Here is a 10,980-nt window from a genome sequence, read left to right as displayed (position 1 = left end):
AGATTTCGCAGAAAAGAAAACACTTGAAAAGAGGCGGGAGCTGACAGATGCTGCGGAAGGTCTGGCGCGGACTCAGGAAAGTGCGGCAGAAACTTAACTCCTTTCGAGACAGCAGGGCGCCTCCGTGGGACAGATGCTCACGAGGTTGGCCCTGGGGCCCGCCTGGCAGGGCCCTTGTCAGGCCCATCAGGCTGCAGGTGCGCAGTGCAAGGCCGCGTCCCCGGGCTGCATGGCCGCCCCCGCCCCGCTGCCCGCTGGTCTGAGTGGGTCGTGGCTGCTCGTTTCCCTCTGGGCACCTGACACCGAGGCCCCACTGTCTCCACACTTCTTCCTTGTCGTAAAGTGTTTCCCCTCCCAAGCCGAGGGGCAGAGCCGGGTGGGAAGGGAACGAGCTGGCCGTCCTCTGTCCAGCCTCTCAGGGCCGCGTCCTGAGTCTGCTGGGATGATGTGCCCGCGCCCTGCCCTCTGGCCACGCCGCTTGGTGCCTGTCGCAGTGACAGCTGTGTTTGTGCACCAAGACGCACAGAGCGCACCACCAAGAGCCTGCCTGCCGCTCACCCTGGAGAAGTCCCCTCACCCCTGAAGGACTGGCTCACTGGCATCCGGGTAGGAAGATACGGGCCCGTTTTTCTGGTGGGTGCACAGGGCCAGGTTGTGAGTCCCAGCCTGTCCCTCGTGGCTGGGGCAGGATCAGCCCCTTGCCCTCGGCTGTCACCCTGTCAAATGGCCTTTGAGGGACAAGCTTAGCACACGGGTCTCTTCTGCTGTCTTCCTTTGTCTCTGCCTCTCTCACTTCTCTGCTTTCTTGAAAGGTTATTTCTTTAAAAAAGTAACTGCTTTTCCCATTAAAAGCAACTCGGGGGTCCTTCAAAGTAGCCCCAAAAATGTAGAAAGCAAAGATACAAAAATACAGAGAAGGACTGTAGAGTAAGAGAAGCACCGACACTGCCCTTTTTAAAAAGTGGGATCAGAAAGGGGCCTCCTGTCCCACCAACCAGTGAAGAGTACTGTTAACACTTTGGCATACTTCTGGCTAGTTTCTATTTTAATTGGCATTTTAAAATATAGTTATGATCTGGGGACCAGAAGTTAACATAATGGCTATGTTACTGGACTCCAATGTAGTCGACCGCGGTTCGCGTCCCGGACCTGGTGGCTTAAACTCAAGCCAGGCGCGTGTGTGTGCGTGCCCAAGATCCCGAGAGGAGAAGGGAGGAAAAAGGATTGCAGTGTGGCCATCCCTCCTGGGGGGTGATTTCTCACTTTCTGTTTCTCTCTTTCTGTCTTTCTGGTGAGTGCACGCACCCTATGGCAAACCCCCCCCCAAGAAAAAAGAAAGAAAAAAATATATAATGATGATCATAGAATACACATCTTAAACATTTGTGTGTGTATCAAGTGTCTTAAAAGAGTTCATGGAAAATGATTATGAAAACACTGTGCATGGATTTTGATCCTTTTTGCACCAAGTAAAATCATATTTTAATTTCATTTTTCTAGAAACTTCTTGAAATCCCTTTATGTATATATAGATGGATGGATGGATGGGTAGACCAATAAATACATCGTTAGAGCAGCTTTTACAAAACAGTTCATCCATGCAACTTATACAAGAGACAAAGACACGAGAAAAAGCCACCAGAGTCTCCCTCTCAGCCCTTTTGGTGAGTACCTGATTTCCTTCCTGTGTTTACGCATTTTTCCTTTCGGTTTTCCCCCTGTGCACACACAAGAGAACGCACGTGTGCCTGCTTCCCGACGCCGACGTCAGACTCCCAGTCGGGCTGCCCAGTGGCCCTTTCTGTGCTTCACGAGCATCCCAGAGGCCGCTCCAGATCACGCTGTGCAGACGGCGTTTTGGTGCTTTCTGGCAGCTTCCTAGCGTCTCTGCCTGGAGGCACCGTACCTGCAGTGCTCTGTGAGGGTCACCCGGGCTGTCCCCGTCTTCGCCCTTACCCACGGCGCTGCAGTGAGGCCCGACCTTTCATGGGCTAATGTGGCTGTCGGGGATTCTCAGGAATATGAGGTCACACACTTGGTCACATTGTGGCAGCCAAGACGAAGTCGCCCTCGTTAAAGTTCTCTGACTTCTCTCCGGCCTGTGGTGTATGAGTGTGCCTAGCCCTGCGTCCTGTTACTGAAACTAACATCCGATTAGATAAGCCGAAAATGGCGCTTTGCAGTCTTATCGATCCGAATCGCTCTGTCCGTGAGTAACCCTGTGCCTCTCTTTGTGGACCTCAGCCACGTCCACGCCTTCACTTCCAAGTGCGGGCTCCTGTGCCTCGTCCGTGTTCTGCTCGGGTCCTCATCCTGACTGAGCCGAGGACGCCTCTGCAGATGGGAACCAGCGTGTCCGGGGCAAGCTCGTCTCCGTCCTCACTGCCCACCCTGCTCAGTATCTCTGTAGCCGGAGTCACTGCCCGCACGTGTGACCTTCCCCGCACCAGCATTCTTTAGGAAAAAAGAAACTCTGAAATCACGAATTCTTGAGCTTTCGTGGCTTCGTTTCCATTCTGACCTTTGACCTATCTGGAACTTATTTTGGTGTGAGACGAGATTGGCGTTCGACGTCTTATTGCGTGTGTCACAAGGCGGTGCACAGTCCGGGCCACTCAGCACTCCCATAGTGCAGAACCCATGACGACCACCCAGGGACGACGGCACAGCCCTGTCCTGCACTGCTCGTGTGCGAGAAATTGGTGTAGGCATTGGCCCGCAGGCTTACCCCTGCTCTGGAGGCTGCCAAATTCCCCCGAGAACACAAGCAGGTGCATGGGTTCCCCGGTTGCCGTGGCACACCTGTCACATACAGCAGTGTTCTCTGTAGCCGGGTTTATCCAGCTTCTCCATCAGACTCCATTGCTCCCCTGTGCACAAGCTGGATGCCACACTGTTTTAGTTACTATAGCTTTATAGGTATTTTCAAGTCTGATCGGACCAGTTACTTCTCAAAACTTTTACCTTTCAAAATTTTGTGCAGGGGCATATATACTATTTTTAATTGAATTAGAATGGCAGGATACTTTTACAGGCCTGTGAGCAGTTTTGGGGGAAAATATAGAAGTGTTTTCAATGGGAAATTTCATTTTGCTTATATAACTCAGTGATTCTCACAGATTCACATGAACGACTTCTGAGTAGTGAGGAGAGAACCCAGCCTAGCTTATGCCCTGTACAAAGTGGCTCTGCTCCTTGCCTGTTCAGGTGGCTAGAGAGGAAGATGCCTTCCCCACTCCACACGGTCACCAGCTGTATCTTTCTCCATCTCTTCTCGCTCTCATCCTTCACCCGACAGGCGGTCAGGTTGTGTGTCCGCTGTACCTAGTGGGTTCTATTCACTCCCTCCTACCTCTGCCAAAAGATAATCTTAATCTAAACAGGACATGAACTGGGCCAGCCAGTGCTATGGTGGTTGAGGTGGCTGGATACTCCATGGTTGAATGCGTGGTTCTGGTCCTGGACCCAGCAGCCTGAAAAACACAGTGAGCATATGTATGCATGCCCAAAATCCTGAGAGAAGGGGGAGATGGCAGGGAAGGGATTGCAGTGCAACCGCCCCAGTGGGGAGGGCTTTCTCATATCCCTCTGTCTCTCTCAAGTGCCCTCTGCCAAAAATACAAATAAATGGCACAAACTTTAGCAAATTTGGAGACCGTAGGAAGGCATGGGAGAGAAGGCTAAGGTCACCCTTACGTGACCTCAGAGACAGCCGCTATTTTATAAGCCTGTGATAGGTGTGTGCACCTGCAGCACACACACGTGTGTGACACGTATGCAGACATGCAGACTGAGACCGCATGCTGTCCTGTCCATGTCATTTGCTGCTTTGCAGGGCCAGCAGTGTTGCGGGGAGAGCTTCGTCAGGCCCCTAGTTCTGGGAAAGTGCACTCTTAGAGGCCAGGCAGTGGGCAGCGGTCACACGGGACCCACGTGGGAAGCCCCAGCTCACGTCCTGGGCTCTCCCTGAGTACAGCAAGTGCATGCGCTTGGCTGCTGGGGCCTAGGCGGACCGAGGAGTACGGGCCTGCTGGGTGCCCACCGCCTGCTGCCTCTCTCCATCTGTCTGCATCTGTCTGTCAGCCTCTCTGTCTGTCTGTCTCCTCTCTCACAGAAATAAACTCACCCCCAAAGCATGCTTCTAGCATTCTGGTGGGGCGAGTTGACGCCCATTCCTTCTCTGTTCCTGGACCTCGGCCTGGCTGTCTCACTGGCAGGCTGCACTCTCCGTCCTCCCTGTGCACTACAGGGCGCCCCGCTTCTTCAGCCGCTCACTGAGGGGTGGAGGAGGCAGATGACAGGCGGTCTGGGCAGCAGGCAGGCCCTGGGGCCTTGCCACGTCGGCCGGCACCTACGAGGAACAGCCTACCTTCGAAAGCAGCCTGGACGCTGCTCTCCACGACCGGGTGTGGAGGCAAGGTGGCCCTGTGCAGAGCCCGCGGGGCCTTGAGCCAGGGACCCCGAGGGCCTCTGGAAAGAGGCCGGTCCTTCCTGCTGGAAGGGAGACAGGAGACGTCATTGACTGAACCGCGGTCGTCTGGGTGACCACGGTTCAGATGCCTTTTAGTTGACCGACGTGACCCAGCTCAGTCGGCATCCACACCCAAGAGTGGTCGATTTCCACACAGCCGCTCCTTGGAACCACATCTGACATGAGGAACTGCCGCTCTAGAACCTGGGAGGCAGGGCCACAGGTGCACGTGAGCAGACCAGAGGCCTCTGCCCCCAGGGGACGGATGACAACCATGGAGGCAGAGACCTGAGTGGAGAACAAGACACGTCGGGAGAAAGGGGGTGAAGGGGTGTGAGCTGGCCGTTGACAGCACACGGAAGTCGCCAGCTGTTCTGCTGAGAGTTGCACACATGGCTCCATGCAGGCCATGGGGCCAGTCCTCCCCGGTCCGCAGGGTCGGTCCTCGCCGGTCCGCAGGGTCGGTCCTTGGCAGTCTGCAGGGTTGGTCCTCCCCGGTCGTCCGCAGGGTCGGTCCTCCCCAGTCCGCAGGGTCAGTCCTCGCAGGGTCGGTCCTCCCCGGTCTGCAGGGTCAGTCCTCGCAGGGTCGGTCCTCCCCGGTCCGCAGGGTTGGTCCTCGCCGGTCCGCAGGGTCAATACTTCCCAGTCCTCAGGGTTAGTACTCACTGGGGGTTCTCGGAATGTGCTTTTGCATTTGGGGTGGGGGGCTACTCTATTTTTGAGTATTTTTGTTGACATTAGTGCAAGCTGTTCTTTCTTTTCCTAAGTGAGCTTGAAAACCAGGGAGCAAATAGAAGAGGCCACCAAAGGCAGGGAAGTATTTTCGGAGCGCGTCCAGGGCCGGCTAGCCGCACCACTGCGACACACACGGGACGTCGGAGAGTCAGTGGAGATCTGGAAGTACTCTGAGTTCAGGCAGCTGGTGGTGCTTCAGTGACGTGGCTGGACCCGCACGGTCCGGTTCTGCATCCCGGGGCCTCTGGAGCACGTGGGCACAGGCGTTGCGGCTGGCGGGACAGTGTCCAGGGTGGGGCGTTCTAGAGCCAACGAAGGTGTGCCAAGCTGGAGTGCGGCACCGCCCTCCAGGCTGTGTGTCCTAGGGAAGAGGATGGCGGGCGGCCACCCACGCTCGCCCTCGTCCGGGGAGTTCCTGCGGCACCCCAGACACTGGGCTTGTTGTCATGGCCGAATGGGGAGAGCCATCGCGGTGCCCTGGGCATGGCTGGGTCCTTGCCTGGGTCGTCCAGCCAGGGGCTCAGAGCCATGTGGCCGGGGCCACAGCAGGGCCTGCACACAGGATGCACAGCCATCGTAGGGTCCCTCCTGGCGTCCCCATTCACAATGGCTGGTTTCCTACAAGCTCACAGTGTAAGGCGGCCTTGCCCTGTCTGGTCACCTTTTAGAGGGGACCGAACAAATCCAGTCACCAGTTCTGCGAGTGACCACAGCTGGCCTAGCCGGCACCTGTCCTCCCGGCTTCCTTACTGGCTAGAACTGGACGTGGTTGGAGCAACACTCCAGCAAGATCACAGAGCAGCGCACACGCCCTCCGCGTCCCCACCCCCTGCGCAGAGGGTGGCTGAACAGCTACGGCTCAGCCAGAGTGGGGTGGGGACGGACAATGAGGATGACTCCAGAGGGGGGCCTGGGAGTGGGGCTGGCGCTTGGCTCTCAGCCCCTCCCCTTGTCCCGTGTCTCAGCCAGGACCACCTTTAAGGGCAGCAGTGGAGCCTCATGCTAAGAACAGGGCCTGGTTTCCGCTCCCCAGAACACCTCGGGCTTCTCCTTCCGTTAGACAGATCGCGGCCGAGGTTCGTGCAGCTCTGTTCGAAGGTCTCTGTTGCTCGTAGCTGAACACGACACCCACAAATGTGAGGTATTGTCTCCCCGGATTATCATGATGTGGCTGTAACTCACACCCGGTCAGCAGTCGAAGGAGCCCCTGCCCTTCCTCGGCCACTCACCAGATGTGCTCTGCATGAAAACAAAGCCCTCCCAGCCCAGGCTGCACAGGTCACGTAAACAGTTTAGAAAACAAAGCCGGAAGGAGACCGCTGCTGGCAGGCCCATGCTTCAGTGCCAGCACAGCTGTGCTCTCTGCTGCGGGAGACGGCCGCTCTCTGTGCAGACGCTCGCGGATGGCCAAGGGTCCTGGAAGGCGGCCTAGACCCGAACGTGCCACGCAGGCATGAGCTCCCCCTCGTGCACTTGTGTTTGGGGAGTGGCCCTTCCCGTTTCCCCTCCTGCCAGGGTGGCCAGGGAAACCTGCCTCCTGACAGTGCAGACCCTCTGCCTCCGCAGCTGAGTCAGCCCCTCGAATCGGTGTCATTTGCTGCTTCTGGGAAAGGTCAGGTGTCAGCGAAGGAGCCCGTGCCTGGAAGCACCTGCCAAGGAGGGGCCCAGGTGGCCATCTGCACAGGACGGCCTTCCTGGCGGCAGACCCCTGCATCCGAGGCTTTTTAGGAAGCTGAGGGACAAACATCTGGGAAGAAAGGCATCAGGAGGGAGGTGACAAGCGGTGAGAGGTCCTGGGGGCACAGGGCAGGGTCGACAGCTGTTAGGACAGCGGTGAGTCGGGCAGGGGTGCGAGGGAGGGTGGCGCAGGTGCAGACAGCAGAGCAGATGACGGCGTGTCTGGGGCTGGCAGCTGGCTCCAGAAGGGCCGCGAATCCACCCAGGAAGGAGATGGCCATACGCCCGCGTGGTCAGGACGTGGCGGGGCGGGGCTCACTTTGGTTCTGAGCGCACAGGTCCCTTCGGCCCTCTGGAAAGCAGTTCAGAAACACCCGCACCCTCTCGTGGGTGCCCGAGCCCTTAGAATCATGTCCAGAACAGTCGTTCGGAGCCTCGTGTTCTCCGCAGAGCATGCCCTGTGTGGGTTTAGCCGCTGTACAGCCCGGACAAGCAGGGCAGACGGGGTGGCAATGCTAAGGGGCTCGTGCGTGCTCGCTTAACAGAGGCTCTGCAACCCGAAAGTGCGTTCAGGGGCAGCTGGTGCGTGGTGGTTAAGGCAGCTGGATCCCACCTGGCCAACGAGGTGGTTTGAGTCCTGGACCCAGTGGCTTGAAAACCACGCCAGGCTCACGCGTGCACACGCCCAGAACCCTGAGAGAGGGTGGAGGGCGGGGCCGTTAGCAGGGCCGCCCCGAGGGCGCTAAGTATGAGAAAAGCTTGTGAGATCGAGAACATTTGGTGAACGGTGTAGCTTCAGATATGCCATCACCGTAGCTGCGGGGAGGCGGGGCCCAAGTACTTCCAAGGACGAAGAGCTGGGGTGTGGCGGGGAGTGGCAGGGACCCATCCCCTGGAGTGACGATGCCGTCAGGGCCGCCCTCACGTGCCAGCTGGGTGCCTACGTGCGGCCAGACCGAGGGCCGGGGCGGCCACAGGGGCCGGTTGGTCAGCGGGCATGCCTCGCTCCCGGAGGGCCAGTGGGTGTCTAACTCGTGTGGCTGGAACCGGTCATTTCCCGAGTGCTCTCGGAAGGACCGTCAGCTCCACGTCGGTCCGATAGGAACCAGCGCAGAAGGACGGTGGGTGTGGGCTGGCTCTCTCGAAGACACCCCTCGCTCTGCCTTCCCCCCTCACCGCATTGGGTGATGGGGGCGGTACTGGGCGCCGTCTGGACAGGCCGTGGGGCGGTGAGCAAAGGCCTCAGCTCCAGCGAGTGGGGCTGCCGTCCTGTCAAGGGCAGCTGGGCGGGCTGGCTCGGTGGCGTAGCAACGGCACGTGCCCACGCGGGCCCGGTCCACGTGGACGGTGGCAGGCCGGGTGTCCCAGCTCACATGCACACTCGGGTGCACACCCGGGACCCTGGCTGGCTGAGAAGCCTGGAGGGGTTCCAGGAGTGAGACTGCGGAGGGCACTTGTCTCCCTGTCTCTGTCTCTCTTGTGAAAGAGGAAATACATTTTTGAAAAGGGAAGTGAACACTAATTCAGCGTGTGAACTACAAATTCACCAACATGGCTCTGTTCCGGGGGAGTGGCAGGAAACGGAATCTGTCAGACCCCGATGCCTGTAGGGACTGCGTCCGTGACGGCCGACTACTGACTTGCCCTGGAAGGGTGTGCCTGCAGGCTCTGCACCGGAAGCAGGTTCCATGCCAGCGGGCACCCCGTTCTTACGAGAATTGCTTCATTTTGCCATGCTTTCTGTGGTGACCATAAACAGAAAGCTCAATTTGAAATAAAAACCAAGGAAGGAGAAGAGCTGGGTGCCACAGTAGCCAGTGACAACACAGCCAGCGTTTGGTTCTGTCGTCCAAGTCAGCACTCGCTCTCCTGGAGGTCGACGGGGTGATGGAGCCTGTGCACGGCTATGAGAGTGACAGGAAGGGAGGGGACACACTGCCAGTGTGATCATGCCCTTCTGCCAGCCTCCACCATTTGGTCCTACTCACACACTGGCCAGGCTGACCCGGCCCCAGGCGGGGACTCGAACCATGGCCGCTGGTGGGCTCTGGCTCCCCTGTGCAGCACATCCCCCCACACCAAATCTTCTGTCCCAGAGCTGTCCTAAAGGTCTGCCCAGCTGTCACTGCAGATGTCGCCATCCCTACCACTGTGTGCCAGAGAGGCCCAGGGCCAGGGAGGCGCCAGGAGCTGTGAGCAAAGCTGTTCAGCATGCCTTCTGGGTACCCAGGCACTGCTGCAGCGTCGGCCTGCCCGACTCGGTGTCCTGCAGACAGGGCTGTGGGTGAGATGAGGGCTTTCTGCCACCCGAAGAACCGAGCTGCACGGTTGGGTTGATTACATGGGATGGGTTCATATGCGGAAGGCCTCGTCCCAGGTCTGGAAGAACTCACAGCTGCTGACGAGATCCCAGCCACTGCCCGCTGCCTCGTCGCCCTGGCAGCTGAGAGTCCGGCCCCCGAGCCTTGTCAGCGCAAGCTCGGTGTTTCTTCGCACCTTCGATGCCTTCCCCTTGGTCCAGCTGTGGCTGCGTCCGTGACTTCTGAACCCTCTGTCTGCTGGCCCTGGCCATCTCCCCTGCAGCAGGGATGCGTGTGGATGGTCGCAGGGCTGTGCTGCAGTGTTGGGCCCGAATGCCATCTGCCCTACCCCCACCGTGGGCCCCCACCTCTCCAGTCCCCGCTCCAGGCCACCTCCTCCCCTCCAAGACGCCCCTCCCGATTCCCCGATTCCAGCAATGGCCGGCGTTCTCTCTCTGTCCCAGTGCACGTTAACTCCATTTTTTTAAAAATTACTTTATTTATGTTATTATGTTAAAGTTTGCTATAGGGCACATGTACTCATCAGACAGAGACACTCGGTTGAGGGGAAGGTGAGAAAGCAAGCCACCAGGCTCGGGACTTGAACAACGGCTCTTCATGTGGCGGTCCAGCACCTTAACTGCACACCACCTGCCGGCCCTGAACCCTGCCCTATGTGAAAGATCCCAGTGTCTTTATTTAAGTGGTTTCTATCTTTGAGGCTATTCTGGAGCCAAGGGTGTCCTTGGGACCTGCCCTGGTTGTGCAGGTGGGTACCCATGTCCCCCTGCAGCGCGGCCGGCTCTTCCCCACCTCACCGTGTTCGCGGTGACTCAGGAGCACGACGCCTCTGAAGTTGCAGTCCCATGGTTAGAGCAAACGGAGGGCGGCTCTGACACAGGCCAGCTGCGCAGGAGCCCTGGTGGGTCCAGCCTGTCCATGGCTGTGTGGGGACGGAGGGAGGGCCGGGTCTGGAGAGTGGGGGGTACCTGCAGGGCATGCCCAGGGCACTGGCCAGCGAGGCTCCCGGCGCCTCTGCCTTCTCTGGGCCACTTATCACTGGTCGTCTTCTGTCCTTCCGGCAAGTCAGGAGTGCAGTTTCCCTCACTGAGCTCGGGCCGCCCAAAGCCCAGCTCCTGTGGGCATTGGGCCTATTTTGCTTAAAGGGACGATTTTCCATCTCCCTGGGAGAAGACTATTGCATAGCCGAGTCTCAGCTGGAGCTCGGGGCAGTGACTGGCTAAAACTAGCGTCCAGCATCTGGTCTGTCCCCACCCTCACTGCCTGCTCCAGCCCCTGGTGTCACCTGTGTTCGGGCTCACATATGTGCTCCAGCCACACCAGGAACACGCGTGCTCCAGCCACACCGGGGCCCGCGCCACGCTCCTCTCAGGGCTCCTGCTTCTTTCTGGGCCGCCACCCACCACTCTTCCCTGGACCTCTACCAACCGCCTCTGCAAAGCCATGTGGACTGTTCCCCTCCTTCCCTCCTTCTCTCCTTCCCTCCTTCCCTCCTTCTCTCCTTCCCTCCTTCCCTCCTTCTCTCCTTCCCTCCTTCCCTCCTTCTCTCCTTCCCTCCTTCCCTCCTTCCCTCCTTCCCTCCTTCCCTCCTTCCTTTCTTCCCTTCCTTCCTTCTTCCCTTCCCCCCCCTCCTTCCTTCCTCCTGCATCCCTCCAGCCCCTCCCCGGGCACCTGCCGGCCCCCTCCACCCAGCAGCCCCAGGTCCCCGGGCCACCTAGCCCTGCTGTCCCCCTCCACCCAGCAGCCCCCGGACCCCGGGCCCCGTAGCCCTGCCGT

At 58.8% G+C, this 10,980-nt stretch overlaps 1 protein-coding gene across 1 annotated transcript in view; it reads left to right on the top strand.

Annotated features, from left to right (window-relative positions):
* The first annotated feature begins 1,616 nt into the window (after window positions 1-1,616).
* The window catches only part of NRG1 (neuregulin 1), a 312,205-nt gene continuing 302,841 nt past the window's right edge, over window positions 1,617-10,980 (top strand). The window contains exon 1 of the mRNA XM_027767760.1: window positions 1,617-1,664. The gene's annotated coding sequence lies outside the window, so the exon portion shown is untranslated. The remainder of the gene's footprint in view (window positions 1,665-10,980) is intronic.

This window comes from Tupaia chinensis, unplaced genomic scaffold, assembly GCF_000334495.1.
Source record: "Tupaia chinensis unplaced genomic scaffold, TupChi_1.0 Scaffold144602_1, whole genome shotgun sequence".
Lineage (NCBI taxonomy): Eukaryota > Metazoa > Chordata > Mammalia > Scandentia > Tupaiidae > Tupaia > Tupaia belangeri.
This window is presented reverse-complemented; position numbering and strand designations above follow the sequence as displayed.